We start from the raw sequence: 23,384 nt of genomic DNA, 5'->3' as shown, positions 1-23,384 counted from the left end.
GAATGGAATGGAATGGAATCCACCAGAATGCAATGGAATGGAATGGAATGGAATGGAATGGAATGGATTGAAATCAATCCGAATGGAATGGAGTGGAATGTAATGGAATGGAATGGAAAGGAATGGAATGGAATGGAATCAAGCAAAATGGAATGGAATGGAATGGAATGGAATGGAATGGAATCAAACGGAATGGAATGGAAAGTAATGGAATGGAATGGAATCAACCCGAATGGAATGGAATGGAATGGAATGGAATGGAATGGAAGAGAATCTACCCGAATACAATGGAAAGGAAAGAAATGGAATGGAATCAACCCGAGTGGAATGGAATGGAATGGAATGGAATGGAATGGAATGGAACGCAATGGAATCAACCCGAACGGAATGGAATGGAATGGAATGGAATGGAATGGAATGGATAGGAATGGAATGGAACCAACCCGAATGGAATGGAATCGAATGGAACGGAATGGAACGATATCAGACCAACTGCAATGGAATGGAATGGAATGGAATGCAATCAACACGAATGGAATGAAACGGAATGGAATGGAATCAACAAGAAAGGAATGGAATGGTATGGAATGGAATGGAATGGAATGGAATGGAATGGAATCAACCCGAAAGGAATGGAATGGAACGGAATGGAATGGATTGGAATGGTATCATCTCGAATGGAATGGAATGGAAAGGAACAGAATCAACCCGAATGGAATGGAATGGAATGGAATGGAATGGAATCAACCCGAATGGAATAGAATGGAATGGGATGGAAGGGAATGCAAAGAAGTCAACCCGAATGGAATGGAATGGAATGGAATGGAATGGAATGCAATGAAATGGAATGGCATGGAATCAACCGGAATGGAATGGAATGGAATGGAATGGAATGGAACGGAATGGTATCAACCCGATTGGAATGGAATGGAATTGAATGGAATGGAATGGAAAGGAATGGAATGGAAAAGAATCAACTCGAATGTAATGGAATGGAATGGAATGGAAAGGAATGGAATGGAAAGTATCAACTCGAATGAAATGGAATTGAATGAAATGGAATGGAATCCAAGCGAATGGAATGGAATGGAATGGGATGGAATGGAATGGCATGGAATTCAATGGAATGGAGTAAACCCGAATGGAATGGAATGGAATGGAATGGAATGGAATGGAATGGAATGGAATGGCATGGAATTGAATGGAATGGAGTCAACCCGAATGGAATGGAATGGAATGGAATGGAATGGATTGGAATGGAATTCAATCAACCCAAGTGGAATGGAATGGAATGCAATGGAATGGAATCAACCCGAATGCAATGGAATGGAGTGGAATGGAATGGAATCAAACCGAATGGAACGGAATGGAATGGAATGGAATGGAATCAACCAGAATGGAATGGAATGGAATGGAATGCAATGGAATGGAATCAACCCGAATGGAATGGAATGGAATGGAACGGAATGCAATCAACACGAATGGAATGGAATGAAAGGGAATGGAATGGAATGGAATCAACCCCAATGGAATGGAATGGAATGGAATGGAATGGAATGGAATGGAATGGATTGGGATGGAATGGAATGGCATCAAACCAAATGGAATGGAATGGAGTGGATTGGAATGGAATGCAATCAACCCGAATGGAATGGAATGGAATGGAATGGAATGGAATGGAATGGAATGGAATGGAGTAAAGGAGAATGGAGTGGAATGGAATGGAATGGAATCATCCCGAATGGCATGGAATGGAATGGAATGGAATGGAATGGAATGAAATGTAATGGAATGAAATGGAATGGAATCAACCCGAATGGAATGGAATGGAACGGAATGGAATGGAATGGAATGGAATGGAATGGAATCAACCCGTATGGAATGGAATGGAATGGCAAGGAATAGAATGGAATGGAATGGAATGGAACGGAATCATCCCGAATGGCATGGAATGGAATGGAATGGAATGGAATCAAATGTAATGGAATGAAATGGAATGGAATCAAGCCGAATGGAATGGAATGGAATGGAATGGAATGGAATCAACCCGAATGGAATGGAATGGAATGGAATGGAATGGAATGGAATGGAATGGAATGGAATGGAATCAACCCGAATGGAATGGAATGGAATGGCATGGAATAGAATGGAATGGAATGGAATGGAATCAACCCGAATGGAATGGAATGGAATGGAATGGAATGGAATGGAATGGAATGGAATTGAATCATCCCAAATGGCATGGAATGTAATGGAATATAATGGAATGGAATGGAATGAAATGGAATGGAATGAAATGGAATGGAATCAAAACGAATGAAATGGATTGGAATGGAATGGAAAGGAATGGAATCAACCCGAATGGAATGGAATGGAACGGAATGGAATGGAATGGCATGGAATGGAATGGAATCAAACCGAATGGAATGGAATGCAATGGAATGGAATAGAATGGAATGGAATGGAATGGAATCAACCCGAATGGAATGGAATGGAATGAATGGAGTGGAATGGAATGGAAGAGAATCAACCCGAATACAATGGAAAGGAAAGAAATGGAATGGAATCAACCCGAATGGAATGGAATGGAATGGAATGGAATGGAATGGAATGGAATGGAATGGAACGGAATGGAATCAACCCGAACGGAATGGAATGGAATGGAATGGAATGGAATGGAATGGAATGGAATGGATAGGAATGGAATGGAACAAACCTGAATGGAATGGAATCGAATGGAACGGAATGGAGCGATATCAGACCGACTGCAATGGAATGGAATGGAATGGAATGCAATCAACACGAATGGAATGAAACGGAATGGAATGGAATCAACAAGAAAGGAATGGAATGGAATGCAATGGAATGGAATGGAATGGAATGGAATCAACCCGAAAGGAATGGAATGGAACGGAATGGAATGGATTGGAATGGTATCATCTCGAATGGAATGGAATGGAAAGGAACAGAATCAACCCGAATGGAATGGAATGGAATGGAATGGAATAGAATCAACCCGAATGGAATGGACTGGAATGGAATGGAATGGAATGGAATCAACCCGAATGGAATAGAATGGAATGGGATGGAAGGGAATGCAAAGAAGTCAACCCGAATGGAATGGAATGGAATGGAATGGAATGGAATGCAATGAAATGGAATGGCATGGAATCAACCGGAATGGAATGGAATGGAATGGAATGGAACGGAATGGTATCAACCCGATTGGAATGGAATGGAATGGAATGGAGTGGAATGGAATGGAATGGAAAGGAATGGAATGGAAAAGAATCAACTCAAATGTAATGGAATGGAATGGAATGGAAAGGAATGGAATGGAAATTATCAACTCGAATGTAATGGAATTGAATGAAATGGAATGGAATCCAAGCGAATGGAATGGAATGGAATGGGATGGAATGGAATGACATGGAATTGAATGGAATGGAGTCAACCCGAATGGAATGGAATGGAATGGAATGGAATGGAATGGAATGGAATGGCATGGAATTGAATGGAATGGAGTCAACCCGAATGGAATGGAATGGAATGGAATGGAATGGAATGGAATGGAATGGAATGGAATCAACCCGAATGGAATGGAACGGAATGGATTGAAATGGAATGGAATCAACGTGAATGGAATGGAATGGAATGGAATGCAATTTAATCAACCCGAATGGAATGGAATGGAATTTAATGGAATGAAATGGAATCAACCGGAATGGAATGGAATGGAATGGAATGGTTTGGAATGGAATGCAATCAACCCAAATATAATGGAATGGAAGGGAATGGAATGGAATGGAATGGAATCAACCTAAATGGAATGGAAAGGAATGGAATGGAATGGAATGGAATCAACCAGAATGGAATGGAATTTATTGGAGTCAAACCGAATGGCATTGAATGGAATAGAATCAACCCGAATGGAATGGAATGGAATGGAATGGAATGGAATGAAATGGAATGGAACGGTACGGAATGGAATGGAATGTTATCAACCTGAATGGAATGCTATGGAATGGAATGAAATGGAATGGAGGAGAATCAACCCGAATGGAATGGAATTGAAAGGAATGGAATGGAATGGAACGGAATGGAATCAACCCGAATGGAATGGAATGGAACGGAATGGAATGGAATGGAATGGAATGGAATGGAATCAACCCGAATGGAATGGAATGGAATGGCATGGAATAGAATGGAATGGAATGGAATGGAATCAACCCGAATGGAATGGAATGGAATGGAATGGAATGGAATGGAATCATCCCGAATGGCATGGAATGGAATGAAATAGAATGGAATGGAATAGAATGAAATGGAATGGAATGAAATGGAATGGAATCAACCCGAATGAAATGGAATGGAATGGAATGGAATGGAATGGAATCAACGCGAATGGAATGGAATGGAACGGAATGGAATGGTATGGCATGGAATGGAATGGAATCAACCCGAATGGAATGGAATGCAATGGAATGGAATAGAATGGAATGGAATGGAATGGAATCAACCCGAATGGAATGGAATGGAATGGAAAGGAATGGAATGGAAGAGAATCAACCCGAATACAATGGAAAGGAAAGAAATGGAATGGAATCAACCCGAGTGGAATGGAATGGAATGGAATGGAATGGAATGGAATGGAATGGAACGCAATGGAATCAACCCGAACGGAATGGAATGGAATGGAATGGAATGGAATGGATAGGAATGGAATGGAACCAACCCGAATGGAATGGAATCGAATGGAACGGAATGGAACGATATCAGACCGACTGCAATGGAATGGAACGGAATGGAATGGATTGGAATGGTATCATCTCGAATGGAATGGAATGGAAAGGAACAGAATCAACCCGAATGGAATGGAATGGAATGGAATGGAATGGAATCAACCCGAATGGAATAGAATGGAATGGGATGGAAGGGAATGCAAAGAAGTCAACCCGAATGGAATGGAATGGAATGGAATGGAATGGAATGGAATGGAATGCAATGAAATGGAATGGCATGGAATCAACCGGAATGGAATGGAATGGAATGGAATGGAACGGAATGGTATCAACCCGATTGGAATGGAATGGAATGGAATGGAATGGAATGGAAAGGAATGGAATGGAAAAGAATCAACTCGAATGTAATGGAATGGAATGGAATGGAAAGAATGGAATGGAAAGTATCATCTCGAATGTAATGGAATTGAATGAAATGGAATGGAATCCAAGCGAATGGAATGGAATGGAATGGGATGGAATGGAATGGCATGGAATTGAATGGAATGGAGTCAACCCGAATGGAATGGAATGGAATGGAATGGAATGGAATGGCATGGAATTGAATGGAATGGAGTCAACCCGAATGGAATGGAATGGAATGGAATGGAATGGATTGGAATGGAATGCAATCAATCCAAATGGAATGGAATGGAATGCAATGGAATGGAATCAACCCGAATGCAATGGAATGGAGTGGAATGGAATGGAATCAAACCGAATGGAACGGAATGGAATGGAATGGAATTGAATCAACCAGAATGGAATGGAATGGAATGGAATGGAATCAACCCGAATGGAATGGAATGGAATGGAATGGAATGGAACGGAATGCAATCAACACGAATGGAATGGAATGAAAGGGAAGGGAATGGAATGGAATCAACCCGAATGGAATGGAATGGAATGGAATGGAATGGAATGGATTGGGATGGAATGGAATGGAATCAAACGAAATGGAATGGAATGGAGTGGATTGGAATGGAATGCAATCAACCCGAATGGAATGGAATGGAATGGAATGGAATGGAATGGAATGGAGTAAAGGAGAATGGAATGGAATGGAATGGAATGGAATCATCCCGAATGGAATGGAATATAATGGAATGGAATGGAATGAAATGGAATGGAATGAAATGGAATGGAATCAAAACGAATGAAATGGAATGGAATGGAATGGAACGGAATGGAATCAACCCGAATGGAATGGAATGGAATGGAATGGAATGGAATGGAATGCAATGGAATGGAATCAACCCGAATGGAATGGAATGGAATGGCATGGAATACAATGGAATGGAATGGAATGGAATCAACCCGAATGGAATGGAATGGAATGGAATGGAATGGAATGGAATGGAATGGAATTGAATCATCCCGAATGGCATGGAATGGAATGGAATATAATGGAATGGAATGGAATGAAATGGAATGGAATGAAATGGAATGGAATCAAAACGAATGAAATGGAATGGAATGGAATGGAACGGAATGGAATCAACCCGAATGGAATGGAATGGAACGGAATGGAATGGAATGGCATGGAATGGAATGGAATCAACCCGAATGGAATGGAAGGCAATGGAATGGAATAGAACGGAATGGAATGTAATGGAATCAACCCGAATGGAATGGAATGGAATGGAATGGAATGGAATGGAAGAGAATCAACCCGAATACAATGGAAAGGAAAGAAATGGAATGGAATCAACCCGAATGGAATGGAATGGAATGGAATGGAATGGAATGGAATGGAATGGAACCGAATGGAATCAACCCGAACGGAATGGAATGGAATGGAATGGAATGGAATGGATAGGAATGGAATGGAACCAACCCGAATGTAATGGAATCGAATGGAACGGAATGGAAGGATATCAGACCGACTGCAATGGAATGGAATGGAATGGAATGCAATCAACACGAATGGAATGAAACGGAATGGAATGGAATCAACAAGAATGGAATGGAATGGAATGGAATGGAATGGAATGGAATGGAATCAACCCGAACGGAATGGAATGGAACGGAATGGAATGCATTGGAATGGTATCATCTCGAATGGAATGGAATGGAAAGGAACAGAGTCAACCCAAATGGAATGGAATGGAAAGGAATGGAATAGAATCAACCCGAATGGAATGGAATGGAATGTAATGGAATGGAATGGAATGGAATGGAATCAACCCGAATGGAATAGAATGGAATGGGATGGAAGGGAATGCAAAGAAGTCAACCCGAATGGAATGGAATGGAATGGAATGGAATGGAATGGAATGCAAGGAAATGGAATGGCATGGAATCAACCGGAATGGAATGGAATGGAATGGTATGGAACGGAATGGTATCAACCCGATTGGAATGGAATGGAATGGAATGGAATGGAATGGAATGGAAAGGAATGGAATGGAAAAGAATCAACTCGAATGGAATGGAATGGAATGGAATGGAATGGAATGGAAAGTATCAACTCGAATGTAATGGAATTGAATGAAATGGAATGGAATCCAAGCGAATGGAATGGAATGGAATGGGATGGAATGGAATGGCATCGAATTGAATGGAATGGAGTCAACCCGAATGGAATGGAATGGAATGGAATGGAATGGAATGGCATGGAATTGAATGGAATGGAGTCAACCCGAATGGAATGGAATGGAATGGAATGGAATGGAATGGAATGGAATGGAATCAACGTGAATGGAATGGAATGGAATGGAATGCAATTTTATCAACCCGAATGGAATGGAATGGAATGAAATGGAATCAACCGGAATGGAATGGAATGGAATGGAATGGATTGCAATGGAATGCAATCAACCCAAATATAATGGAATGGAAGGGAATGGAATGGAATGGAATGGAATCAACCTAAATGGAATGGAAAGGAATGGAATGGAATGCAATGGAATCAACCAGAATGGAATGGAATTTATTTGAGTCAAACCGAATGGCATTGAATGGAATGGAATCAACCCGAATGGAATGGAATGGAATGAAATGGAATGGAATGGAACGGAATGGAATGGAATCGAATCTTATCAACCTGAATGGAAAGCTATGGAATGGAATGGAATGGAATGGAGGAGAATCAACCCAAATGGAATGGAATTGAAAGTAATGGAATGTAATGGAATGGAATGGAATCAACCAGAATGGATTGGAATGGAATGGAATGGAATGGAATGGAAACAACCGGAATGGAATGGAATGGAATTCAATGGAATGGAATGGAATCAACCCGAATGGAATGGAATGGAATCAACCCGAATGGAATGGAATGGAATGGAATGGAATGAAACGGAATGGAATGGAACCAACCCGAATGGAATGGAATGGAATGAAGTCGAATAGAGTAAAATGGAATGGAATGGAACGGAATGGAATGGAACCAACTCGAATGGAATGGAATGGAATGGAATGGAAAGGAATCATCCCGAATAGCATGGAATGTAATGGAATGGAATGGAATTGATTGGAATCAACCCGAATGCAATGGAATGGAATGCAATGGAATGGAGTGAAATGGAATGGAATCAACCCGAATGGAATGGAATGGAATGGAAAGGAAGGGAACGGAATGGAATCAACCCGAATGGAATAGAATGGAATGGAATCAACCTGAATAGAATGGAAAGGAATGGAATGGAATGGAATGGAATGGAATGGAATGGAATGGAATGGAATGAACCCGAATGGAATGGAATGGAATGGAAGGGAATGGAATGGAATAGAATGAAACCGAATGTAATGGAATGGAATGAAATGGAATGGAATCCACCCGAATGGAATGGAATGGAATGGAATGGGATGGCATGGAATGGAATGGAATCAACCCGAATGGAATGGAATGGCGTGGAATGGAATGGAAAGGAACGGAATGGAATAGAATGGAATCAACACGAATGGAATGGAATGGAATGGAATGGAATGGAATGGAATGGAATGCAATGGAGTCAACCCGAATTGAATGGAATGGAATGGAATGGAATCAACCGGAATGGAATGGAATGGAATGGAATGGAATGGAATGGATTGGAATGGAATGCAATCAACCCAAATGGAATGGAATGGAATGCAATGGAATGGAATCAACCCGAATGGAATGGAATGGAATGGAATGGAATGGAAAGGAATGGAATTGAAAGGAATGGAATGGATTCATATCAATCCGAATGGAATGGAGTGGAATCGAATGGAATGGAATGGAAAGGAATGGAATGAAATGGAATCAAGCAAAATGGAATGGAATGGAATGGAATGGAATGGAATCAAACGGAATGGAATGGAAAGGAATGGAATGGAATGGAATCAACCCGAATGGAATGGATTGGAATGGAATGGAATGGAATCAACATGAATGGAATGGAATGGAATGGAATGGAATGGAATCACCAAGAATGGAAGGGAATGGATTGGAATGGAATGGAAAGGAATCAACCGGAATAGAACGGAATGGAATGGAATGGAATCAACCTGAATGGAAAGGAATGGAAGGGAATGGAATCAACCAGAATGGAATGGAATGGAATGGAATGGAATGAATCGGAATGGAATGGATCCAACCCGAATGGAATGGAATGGAATGAAATGGAATTGAATGGAATGGAATGGAATGAAATGGAATGGAATGGAATGTAAGGGAATGGAATCAACACGAATGGAATGGAATGGAACGGAATGGAATGGAATGGAAGGGAATGGAATCAACCCGAATGGAATGGAATGGAATGGAATTGAATGGAATGGATTGGAATGGAATCAACCCAAATGGAATGGAGTGGAATGAAGTGGAATCAACACGAATGGAATGGAATGGAATGGAATGAACACGAATGGAATGGAAAGGAAAGGAATGGAATGGGATGGAATGGAGTGGAATGTAATAAACCCGAACGCAATGGAATGGAATGGATTCGAATGGAATGGAATCAACCCGAATGGAATGGAATGGAATGGAATGGAATGGAATGGAGTAAACGCGAATGGAATGGAATGAAATGGAATGGAATGGAATCAACAGGAATGGAATGCAATGGAAAGGAATGGAATGGAATGGAATGGAATCAACCTAAATGGAATGGAAAGGACTGGAATGGATTGGAATGGAATCAACCAGAATGGAATGGAATGGAATGGAGTCAAACCGAATAGAATTGAATGGAATGGAATCAACCCTAATGGAATGGAATGAAATGGAATGGAAAGGAATGATATCAAACCGAATGCAATGCTATGGAAAGGAATGGAAAGGAATGGAAGGGAATCAACCCGAATGGAATGGAATGGAATGGAAAGGAATGGAATGGAATGGAATGGAATGGAATCATCCAGAATGGAATGGAATGGAATGGAATGGAACGGAATGGAATCAATCCGAATGGAATGCAATGGAATGGAATGGAATGGAAAGGAATGGAATGGAATCAACCCGAATGGAATGGAATCTAATGGAATGGAATGGAATGGAATCAACAAGAAAGGAATGGAATGGAATTAAATGGAATGGAATGGAATGGAATGGAATCAACCCGAATGGAATGGAATGGAATGGAATTCAAAGGAACCCAATCAACCCGAATGGAATGGAATGTAATAGGAATGAAATGGTATAGAATTAACCCGAATGGATAGGAATGGAATGGAATGGAAACAACCCGAATGGAATGGAATGGAATGGGATGGAAAGAAATCGAATGGAGTGGAATGGAATGGAATAGAATCAACCGAATGGAATGGAATGGAATGGAATGCAATGGAATGGAATAGAAGGGAATGGAATCAACTCAAATGGAACGGAATGGAAAGGATTGGTATGGAATCAACATGAATGGAATGGAATGGAATGGAATGGAAAGGAATGGAATTGAGTCAGCCCGAATGGAATGGAATGGAATGGAATGGAATGGAATGGAATGGAATGGAATAGAGTGGAATCAACCGTAACTGAATGGGATGGAATTGAATGGAATGGAATGGAATCAACACGAATGGAATAGAATGGAATGGAATGGAATGCAATGGAATGGAAAGGAATGGAAAGGAATGGAATCAACCCAAATGGAATGGAGTGGAGTGGAATGGAATGGAATGGAATGGAATGGAATGGAATGGAATGGAGTGGAATGGAATGGAATGGAATTGAATGGAGTGGAATGGAATCAACCAGAATGGAATGGAATGGAATGGATTGCAATAGAATGGAATGGAACAAACCAGAATGGAATGCAATGGAATGGAATGGAATGGAATGGAATCAACCCGAGTGGAATGGAAAGGAAAGCAATGGAATGGAATGAAATGGCATGGAATTAACCCGAAAGGAGTGGAATGGAGTGGAATGGAATGGAACGCAATGGAATCAACCGGAATGGAATGGAATGGAATGGAATGGAATGGAATGGAATGGAATGAAACGGAACGGAATAAACCCTAAAGGAATGGAATGGAACGGAATGTGATGGAATGGAATCAACCCGAATGGAATGGAATGGAATGGAATGGAATGGTATGGAATCAACCCGAGTGGTATGCAATGTAATGGAATGTAATGGAATCGTACGGAATCAACCCGAAAGGAATGGAATGGAATGTGATGCAATGGAATGGAATGGAATAAACCCGAATGGAATGGAATGGAATGGAATGGAATCAACCCGAATGGAATGGAATGGAATGGAATGGAATTGAAAGGAATGGAATGGAGTCAACCTAAATGTAATGGAAAGGAATGGAATGGAATGGTATGGAATCAACCGGAAAGAAATGGAATGGAATGTAGTCAAACCGAATGGAATCGAATGGAATGGAAAAAACCTGAATGGAATGGAATGGAAAGGAATGGAATGTTATCAACCCGAATGGAATGGAATGGAATGGAAGGGAATGAACCCGAATGGAATGGAATGGAATGGAATGGAAAGGAATGGAATGGAATGGAATCAACCCGAATGGAAAGGAATGGAACGGAATGGAATCAACCAGAATGGAATGGAATGGAGTGGAATGGAATGAATCGGAATGGAATGGATCCAACCCAAATGGAATGGAATGGAATGAAATGGAATTGAATGGAATGGAATGGAATGAAATGGAATGGAATGGAATGTAAGGGAATGGAATCAACACGAATGGAATGGAATGGAACGGAATGGAATGGAATGGAAGGGAATGGAATCAACCCGAATGGAATGGAATGGAATGGAATGGAATGGAATGGAATGGAAAGGATTGGAATGGAATCAACCCAAATGGAATGGAATGGAATGAAGTGGAATCAACACGAATGAAATGGAATGGAATGGAATGAACACGAATGGAATGGAAAGGAATGGAATGGAATGGGATGGAATGGAGTGGAATGTAATAAACCCGAACGCAATGGAATGGAATGGATTCGAATGGAATGGAATCAACCCGAATGGAATGGAATGGAATGGAATGGAATGGAGTAAACGCGAATGGAATGGAATGAAATGGAATGGAATGGAATCAACAGGAATGGAATGCAATGGAAAGGAATGGAATGGAATGGAATGGAATCAACCTAAATGGAATGGAAAGGACTGGATTGGATTGGAATGGAATCAACCAGAATGGAATGGAATGGAATGGAGTCAAACCGAATAGAATTGAATGGAATGGAATCAACCCTAATGGAATGGAATGAAATGGAATGGAAAGGAATGTTATCAACCCCAATGGAATGCTATGGAAAGGAATGGAAAGGAATGGAAGGGAATCAACCCGAATGGAATGGAATGGAATGGAAAGGAATGGAATGGAATGGAATGGAATGGAATGGAATCATCCAGAATGGAATGGAATGGAATGGAATGGAACGGAATGGAATCAATCCGAATGGAATGCAATGGAATGGAATGGAATGGAAAGGAATGGAATGGAATCAACCCGAATGGAATGGAATCGAATGGAATGGAATGGAATGGAATCAACAAGAAAGGAATGGAATGGAATTAAATGGAATGGAATGGAATGGAATCAACCCGAATGGAATGGAATGGAATGGAATTCAAAGGAACCCAATCAACCCGAATGGAATGGAATGTAATAGGAATGAAATGGAATAGAATTAAACCGAATGGATAGGAATGGAATGGAATGGAAACAACCCGAATGGAATGGAATGGAATGGGATGGAATGAAATCGAATGGAGTGGAATGGAATGGAATGGAATCAACCGAATGGAATGGAATGGAATGGAATGCAATGGAATGGAATGGAATGGAATGGAATCAACTCAAATGGAACGGAATGGAAAGGATTGGTATGGAATCAACATGAATGGAATGGAATGGAATGGAATGGAAAGGAATGGAATTGAGTCAGCCCGAATGGAATGGAATGGAGTGGAATGGAATGGAATGGAATAGAGTGGAATCAACCGTAACTGAATGGGATGGAATTGAATGGAATGGAATGGAATCAACACGAATGGAATAGAATGGAATGGAATGGAATGCAATGGAATGGAAAGGAATGGAAAGGAATGGAATCAACCCAAATGGAATGGAGTGGAGTGGAATGCAATGGAATGGAATGGAATGGAATGGAATGGAATGGAATGGAATGGAATGGAATTGAATGGAGTGGAATGGAATCAACCAGAATGGAATGGAATGGAATGGATTGCAATAGAATGGAATGGAACAAACCAGAATGGAATGCAATGGAATGGAATGGAATGGAATGGAATCAACCCGAGTGGAATGGAAAGGAAAGCAATGGAATGGAATGAAATGGCATGGAATTAACCCGAAAGGAATGGAATGGAGTGGAATGGAATGGAACGCAATGGAATCAACCGGAATGGAATGGAATGGAATGGAATGGAATGGAATGAAACGGAACGGAATAAACCCTAAAGGAATGGAATGGAACGGAATGTGATGGAATGGAATCAACCCGAATGGAATGGAATGGAATGGAATGGTATGGAATCAACCCGAGTGGTATGCAATGTAATGGAATGGAATGGAATCATACGGAATCAACCCGAAAGGAATGGAATGGAATGTGATGGAATGGAATGGAATGGAATAAACCCGAATGGAATGGAATGGAATGGAATGGAATCAACCCGAATGGAATGGAATGGAATGGAATGGAAAGGAATGGAATGGAGTCAACCTAAATGGAATGGAAAGGAATGGAATGGAATGGTATGGAATCAACCGGAATGAAATGGAATGGAATGTAGTCAAAGCGAATGGAATCGAATGGAATGGAAAAAACCTGAATGGAATGGAATGGAATGGAATGGAATGTTATCAACCCGAATGGAATGGAATGGAATGGAAGGGAATGAACCCGAATGGAATGGAATGGAATGGAATGGAAAGGAATGGAATGGAATGGAATCAACCAGAATGGAATGGAATGGAATGGAATGGAAAGGAATGGAATGGAATGGAATCAACCAGAATGGAATGGAATGGAATGGAATGGAATGGAATGGAATGGAATGGAATCAAACGGAATGGAATGGAATGGAATGGAATCAACACGAATGGAATGGAATGGAATGGAATGGAATCAACACGAATGGAATGGAATGGAATGAAATGGAATGGAATGGAATGGAATGGAATCAACCCGAAAGGAATGGAATGGAATGGAATTGAATTGAACGGAATGGAATGGAATGGCATCATCCCGAATGAAATGGAATGTAATGGAATCAAACCGAATGGAATGGAATGGAATGGGATGGAATGGAATTAAATGGAGTCAAAACGAATGGAATGGAATGGAATGGAATGGAATGGAATGGAATCAAACCGAATGGAATGGAATGGAGTGGAATGGAGTGGAATGGAATGGAATGGAATGGAATGGAATCAACCAGAATGGAAAAGAATGGAATGGAATGGAATGGAATGGAATGGAATGGAAAGGAATGGAATTGAATGGAGTGGAAAGGAATCAACCCGAATGGAATGGAATGTAATAGAATGGAATGGAATCAACCGGAATGGAATGCAATGGAATGGAATGGAATGGAATGGAATGAAATCAACCCGAGTGGAATGGAATGGAATGCAATGGAATGACATGAAATGGCATGGAATTTACCTGAATGGAATGGAATGGAAGTTAATAGAATGAACCCGAATGGAATGGAATGGAATGGAATGGAATGAAACGGAATGGAATAAACCCGAATGGAAAGGAGTTGAATGGCATGGAGTGGAATGGAATGGAACGGAATGTAATGGAATGGAATCAACCCGAATGGAATGGAATGGAATGGAATTGAAGAAATGGAACGGAATTAACCCGAATGGAATGGAATGGAATGGAACGGAATGGAATGGAATGAAATGGAATGGAATCAACCCGAATGGAATGGAACGTTATGGAGTGGAATGGAATGGAATGGAATGGAATCAACTCAAATGGAATGTAATGGAATGGAATAGAATGGAATGATATGGAATGAACACGAAAGGAATGGAATGGAATGGGACGGAATGGAATGGAATGGAATAAACCGGAATGGAATGGAATGCAATGGAATGGAATGGAATGGAATGGAATGCAAGGGAATGGAATGCAATGGAATCAACCCGAATGGAATGGAATGGAATCAACCCGAATGGAATGGAATGGCATGGAATGGAATGGAATGGAGTGGAATGGAGTCAACCCGAATGGAATGGTATGGAATGTAATGGAATGGAATGGAATCAACCGGAATGGAATGGAATGGAATGGAATCAACCTAAAAGGAATGGAAAGGAATGTAATGGAAAGGAATGGAATCAAACGGAATGGAATGGAATGTAATGGAGTCAACCCGAATGGAATGGAATGGAATGGAATGGAATGGAATGGAATGGAATGGAATGGAATGGAACGGAATGCAATGGAATGTTATCAACCTGAATGGAATGGTATGGAATTGAAAGGAATGGAATGGAAGGGAATCAAACCGATTGGAATAGAATGGAAAAAATGGAATGGAATGGAATGGAATGGAATGGAATGGAATCAACCAGAATGGAATGGAATGGAATGAAATGGAATGGAATGGAATGGAATGGAATGGAATGGAATCAACCGGAATGGAATGAAATGGAATGCAATGGAATGGAATGGAATCAACCTGAATGTAATGTAATGTAATGGAATGGAATGGAATGGAATGGAATGGAATCAACACGAATGGAATGGAATGGAATGGAATGAAAAGGAATGGAATGGAACCAACCCGAATGGAATGGAATGGAATGAAATCAAATGGAATATAATGGAATGGAATGGAATGGAATCCACTCGAATGGAATGGATTGGAATGGAATGGAAAGGAATCATCCCGAATGGGATGGAATGTAATGGAATGGAATTAAATGTACCCGAATGGATTGGAAGGGAATGGAATGAAATGGAATGGAATCAAACCGAATGGAATGGAAAGGAATGGAATGGAATGGAATGGAACGGAATGGAATCAACCCGAATGGAATGGAATGGAATGGAATCAAACGGAATGGAATGCAATGGAATGGAATGGAATGGAATCAACCCGAATGGAATGGAATGAAATGCAATGGAATGGAATGAAATGCAATGGAATGGAATGAAATGGAATGGAATCAACCCGAATGGAACGGAATGGAATGGAATGGAATCATCCCGAATGGCAAGGAATGGAATGGAACGGAATGGAATGCAATGGAGTCAACACGAATGGAATGGAATGGAATGGAATGGAACGGAATGGAATCAACCCGAATGGAATGGAATGGAATGGAATGGAATGGAATCAACGCGAATGGAATGGAATGGAATGGAATGGAATGGAATGGAATGGAATGGAATGGATAGGAATGGAATGGAACCAACCCGAATGGAATGGAATCGAATGGAACGGAATGGAACGATATCAGACCGACTGCAATGGAATGGAATGGAATGGAATGCAATCAACACGAATTGAATGAAACGGAATGGAATGGAATCAACAAGAAAGGAATGGAGTGGAATGGAATGGAATGGAATGGAATCAACCCGAAAGGAATGGAATGGAACGGAATGGAATGGATTGGAATGGTATCATCTCGAATGGAATGGAATGGAAAGGAACAAAATCAACCCGAATGGAATGGAATGGAATGGAATGGAAGGGAACAGAATGGAATCAACACGATTGGAATGGAATGGAATTGAATGGAATGGAAGGGAATGCAATGGAATGGAAGGAATGGAATGGAACCAACCCGAATGGAATGGAATCGAATGGAATATAATGAAACGGCATCAAACCGACTGGAATGGAATGGAATGGAATGGAATGAAATGGAATGGTATGGAATGGAATGGAATGGAATGGAATGAAATGGCATGGAATCAACCCGAATGGAATGGAATGGAGTGGAGTGGAATGGAATGGAATGGAATCAAGCCGAATGGAATGGAATGGAATGGAATGGAATGGAATGGAATGGATTCAACCCGAGTGGAATGGAATGGAATGCAATGGAATGGAATGAAATGGCATGGAATCAACAGGAATGGAATGGAATGGAATGGAATGGAATGGAACGGAATGGAATCAACCCGAATGGAATGGAATGGAATGGAACCGAAGGGAACGGAATGTAATGGAATGGAATCAACCCGAATGGAATGGAATGGAATGGAATTGAATGCAACAGAATCAACCCGAATGGAATGAAATGGAATGGAATGGAATGGAATGAAATGGAATAGAATAAACCCGAATGGAATGGAACTTAATGGAATGGAATGGAATGGAATGGTATGGAATCAACCTGAATGGAATGTAATGGAATGGAATAGAATGGAATGCTATGGAATCAACCCGAAAGGAACGGAATGGAACGGGATGGAATGGAATGGAATGGAATAAACCAGAATGGAATGGAATGGAATGGAATGGAATGGAATGGAATGGAATGGAATGCAATGGAATCAACCCGAATGGAATGGAATGGAATGGAATGGAATGGATTCAACCCGAATGGAATGGAATGGAATGGAATGGAATGGAATGCAATGGAAGTAACCCAAATGGAATGGAATGGAATGAAATGGAATGGAAAGGAATGGAATGGAATGGAATGGAATGGAATGGAATGGAATGGCATGGAATCAACCAGAATGGAATGGAATGGAATGGAATGGAATGGAATGGAATGAAACGGAATGGAATGGAATGGAATGGAATGGAATGGAATGGAATCAACCCGAGTGGAATGGAATGGCATGGAATGGAATGAAACGGAAAGGAAAGGAACCAACCCGAATGGAATGGAATGGAATGAAATCGAATGGAATAAAATGGAATGGAATGGAACGGAATGGAATGGAATCAACTCGAATGGAATGGAATGGAATGGAATGGAAAGGTATCATCCCGAATAGCATGGAATGTAATGGAATGAAATGGAATGGATTGGAATCAAACCGAATGCAACGGAATGGAATGCAATGGAACGGAATGGATTGGAATGAACCCGAATGCAATGGAATGGAATGCAATGGAATGGAATGAAATGGAATGGAATCAAACGGAATGGAATGGAATGGAATGGAATGGAATGCAATGGAACGGAATGGAACCCACCCGAATGGAATGGAATGGAATGGAATGGAATCAACCCGAATAGAATGGAATGGAATGGAATGGAATGGAATGCATGGAATGGAATAGAATCAAACCGAATGTAATGGAATGGAATGAAATGGAATGGAATCCACCCGAATGGAATGGAATGGAAAAGAATGGAATGGAATGGAATGGAATGGAATCAACCCGAATGGAATGGAATGGAATGGAATGGAATGGATTGGAACAGAATGGAATAGAATGGAATCAACCGGAATAGAATGCAATGGAATGGAATGGAATGGAATGCAATGGAATCAACCCGAATGGAATGGAATGGAATGGAAGGGAATGGAATGGAATGGAATGGAATGGAATCAACCGGAATGGAATGGAATGGAATGGAATGGATTGGAATGGAATGCAATCAACCCAAAAGGAATGGAATGGAATGCAATGGAATGGAATCAACCCAAGTGGAATGGAATGGAGTGGAATGGAGTGGAATCAAACCGAATGGAACGGAATGGAATGGAATGGAATGGAATCAACCAGAATGCAATGGAGTGGAATGGAATGGAATGGAATGGAATGGATTGAAATCAATCCGAATGGAATGGAGTGGAATGTAATGGAATGGAATGGAAAGGAATGGAATGGAATGGAATCAAGCAAAATGGAATGGAATGGAATGGAATGGAATGGAATGGAATCAAACGGAATGGAATGGAAAGTAATGGAATGGAATGGAATCAACCCGAATGGAATGGAATGGAATGGAATGGAATGGAATCAACATGAATGGAATGGAATGTAATGGAATGGAATGGAATCAACCCGAAAGGAATGGAATGGAACGGAATGGAATGGATTGGAATGGTATCATCTCGAATGGAATGGAATGGAAAGGAACAAAATCAACCCGAATGGAATGGAATGGAATGGAATGGAATAGAATCAACCCGAATGTAATGGATTGGAATGGAATGGAATGCAATGGAATGCAATGGAATCAACCCGAATGGAATAGAATGGAATGGGATAGAATGGAATGCAAACAAGTCAACCCGAATGGAATGGAATGGAATGGAATGGAATGGAATGCAATGGAATGGAATGGCATGGAATCAACCGGAATGGAATGGAATGGAATGGAGTGGAACAGAAAGGAATCAACCCGATTGGAATGGAATGGAATGGAATGGAATGGAAAGGAAAGGAATGGAATGGAAAAGAATCAACTCGAATGTAATGGAATGGAATGGAATGGAAAGGAATGGAATGGAAAGTATCAATTCGAATGTAATGGAATTGAATGAAATGGAATGGAACCCACGAGAATGGAATGGAATGGAATGGGATGGATTGGAATGGGATGGAATTGAATGGAATGGAGTCAACCCGAATGGAATGGAATGGAATGGAATGGAATGGAATGGAATGGAGTCAACACGAATGGAATGGAACGGAATGGATTGATATGGAATGGAATCAACGTGAATGGAATGGAATGGAATGGAATGGAATGGAATGGAATGCAATTTAATCAACCCGAATGGAATGGAATGGAATGGAATGGTATGGAATGAAATGGAATCAACCAGAATAGAATGGAATGGAATGGAATGGATTGGACTGGAATGCAATCAACCAAAATATAATGGAATGGAAGGGAATGGAATGGAATGGAATGGATTGGAATGGAATGGTATGTAATAAACCTAAATGGAATGGAAAGGAATGGAATGGAATGGAATCGAATCAACCAGAATGGAAAGGAATTTATTGGAGTCAAACCGAATGGCATTGAATGGAATGGAATCAACCCGAATGGAATGGAATGGAATGGAATGGAATGGAATGGAATGGAATGGAATTGGATGAAATGGAATGAAATGGAATGGAATGGAACGGAATGGAATGGAATGTTATCAACCTGAATGGAATGCTATGGAATGGAATGGAATGGAATGGAGGAGAATCAACCAGAATGGAATGGAATTGAAAGGAATGGAATGTAAGGAATGGAATGGAATCCACCAGAATGGATTGGAATGGAATGGAATGGAATGGAAAGGAAACAACCGGAATGGAATGGAATGGAATTCAATGGAATGGAATGGAATCAACCCGAATGGAATGGAATGGAATCATCCCGAATGGAATGGAGTGGAATGGAATGGAATGAAACGGAATGGAACGGAACCAACCCGAATGGAATGGAATGAAATCGAATGGAATAAAATGGAATGGAATGGAACGGAATGGAATGGAATCAACTCGAATGGAATGGAATGGAATGGAATGGAAAGGAATCATCCCGAATAGCATGGAATGTAATGGAATGAAATGAAATGGATTGGAATCAAACCGAATGCAACGGAATGGAATGCAATGGAACGGAATGGATTGGAATGAACCCGAATGCAATGGAATGGAATGCAATGGAATGGAATGAAATGGAATGGAATCAAACGGAATGGAATGGAATGGAATGGAATGGAATGCAATGGAACGGAATGGAATCCACCCGAATGGAATGGAATGGAATGGAATGGAATCAACCCGAATAGAATGGAATGGAATGGAATGGAATGGAATGCATGGAATGGAATAGAATCAAACCGAATGTAATGGAATGGAATGAAATGGAATGGAATCCACCCGAATGGAATGGAATGGAAAAGAATGGAATGGAATGGAATGGAATGGAATCAACCCGAATGGAATGGAATGGAATGGAGTGGAATGGAATGGATTGGAACAGAATGGAATAGAATGGAATCAACCCGAATAGAATGCAATGGAATGGAATGGAATGGAATGCAATGGAATCAACCCGAATGGAATGGAATGGAATGGAAGGGAATGGAATGGAATGGAATGGAATGGAATCAACCGGAATGGAATGGAATGGAATGGAATGGATTGGAATGGAATGCAATCAATCCAAAAGGAATGGAATGGAATGAAATGGAATGGAATGGAATGGAATGGATTGGAATGGAATGCAATCAATCCAAAAGGAATGGAATGGAATGCAATGGAATGGAATCAACCCAAGTGGAATGGAATGGAGTGGAATGGAGTGGAATCAAACCGAATGGAACGGAATGGAATGGAATGGAATGGAATCAACAAGAATGCAATGGAATGGAATGGAATGGAATGGAATGGAATGGATTGAAATCAATCCGAATGGAATGGAGTGGAATGTAATGGAATGGAATGGAAAGGAATGGAATGGAATGGAATCAAGCAAAATGGAATGGAATGGAATGGAATGGAATGGAATCAAACGGAATGGAATGGAAAGTAATGGAATGGAATGGAATCAACCCGAATGGAATGGAATGGAATGGAATGGAATGGAATGGAATGGAATGGAATGGAATCAACATGAATGGAACGGAATGTAATGTAATGGAATGGAATGGAATCACCAAGAATGGAAGGGAATGGAATGGAATGGAAAGGAATCAACCGGAATGGAACAGAATGGAATGGAATGGAATCAACACGAATGGAAAGGAATGGAAGGGAATGGAATCAATCAGAATGTAATGGAATGGAATGGAATGGAATGAATCGGAATGGAATGCAACCAACCCGAATGGAATGGAATGGAATGAAATGGAATGGAATGGAACGGAATGCAATCAACACGAATGGAATGGAATGAAACGGAATGGAATGGAATGGAATGGAATGGAATGGAATCAACCCGAATAGAATGGAATGGAATGGAATGGAATGGATTGGGATGGAATGGAATGGAATCAAACCAAATGGAATGGAATGGAGTGGATTGGAATGGAATGCAATGAACACGAATGGAATGGAATGGAATGGAATGGAATGGAATGGATTAAAGGAGAATGGAATGGAATGGAATCATCCCGAATGGCATGGAATGGAATGGAATGGAATGGAATGGAATGGAATGGAATGGAATGAAATGGAATGGAATCAACCCGAATGGAATGGAATGGAATGGAATGGAATGGAATGGAATGGAATCAACACGAATGGAATGGAATGGAACGGAATGGAATGGAATGGAATGGAATGGAATGGAATGGAATCAACCCGAAAAGAATGGAATGGAATGGAATGGAATAGAATGGAATGGAATGGAATGGAATGGAATGGAATAGAATGGAATGGAATGGAATGGAATGCAGTGGAATGGAATGGAATAGAATCAACCCGAATGCAATGGAAAGGAAAGAAATGGAATGGAATCAACACGAATGGAATGGAATGGAATGGAATGGAATGAAATGGAATGAAATGGAATGGAATGAAATGGAATGGAATCAACCCGAATGGAATGGAATGGAATGGAATGGAACGGAATGGAATTAACCCGAATGGAATGGAATGGAATGGCATGGAATAGAATGGAATGGAATGGAAGGGAATCAACCCGAATAGAATGGAATGGAATGGAATCATCCCGAATGGCATGGAATGGAATGGAATAGAATGTAATGGAATGGAATGAAATGGAATGGAATGAAATGGAATGGAATCAACCCGAATGGAATGGAATGTAATGGAATGGAACGGAATGGAATCAAACCGAATGGAATGGAATGGAACGGAATGGAATGGAATGGCATGGAATGGAATGGAATCAACACGAATGGAATGGAATGCAAGGAAGGGAATAGAATGTAATGGAATGGAATGGAATCAACCCGAATGGAATGGAATGGAATGGAATGGAGTGGAATGGAATGGAATAGAATCAACCCGAATACAATGGAAAGGAAAGAAATGGAATGGAATCAACCCGAATGGAATGGAATGGAATGGAATGGATAGGAATGGAATGGAACCAACCCGAATGGAATGGAATCGAATGGAACGGAATGGAACGATATCAGACCGACTGCAATGGAATGGAATGGAATGGAATGCAATCAACACGAATTGAATGAAACGGAATGGAATGGAATCAACAAGAAAGGAATGGAATGGAATGGATTGGAATGGAATGGAA

This window comes from Pan paniscus, chromosome 11 (genome assembly GCF_029289425.2).
Source record: "Pan paniscus chromosome 11, NHGRI_mPanPan1-v2.0_pri, whole genome shotgun sequence".
Lineage (NCBI taxonomy): Eukaryota > Metazoa > Chordata > Mammalia > Primates > Hominidae > Pan > Pan paniscus.
The sequence above is the reverse complement of the archived record's forward strand: the minus strand, read 5'-3'. Positions refer to the sequence as shown.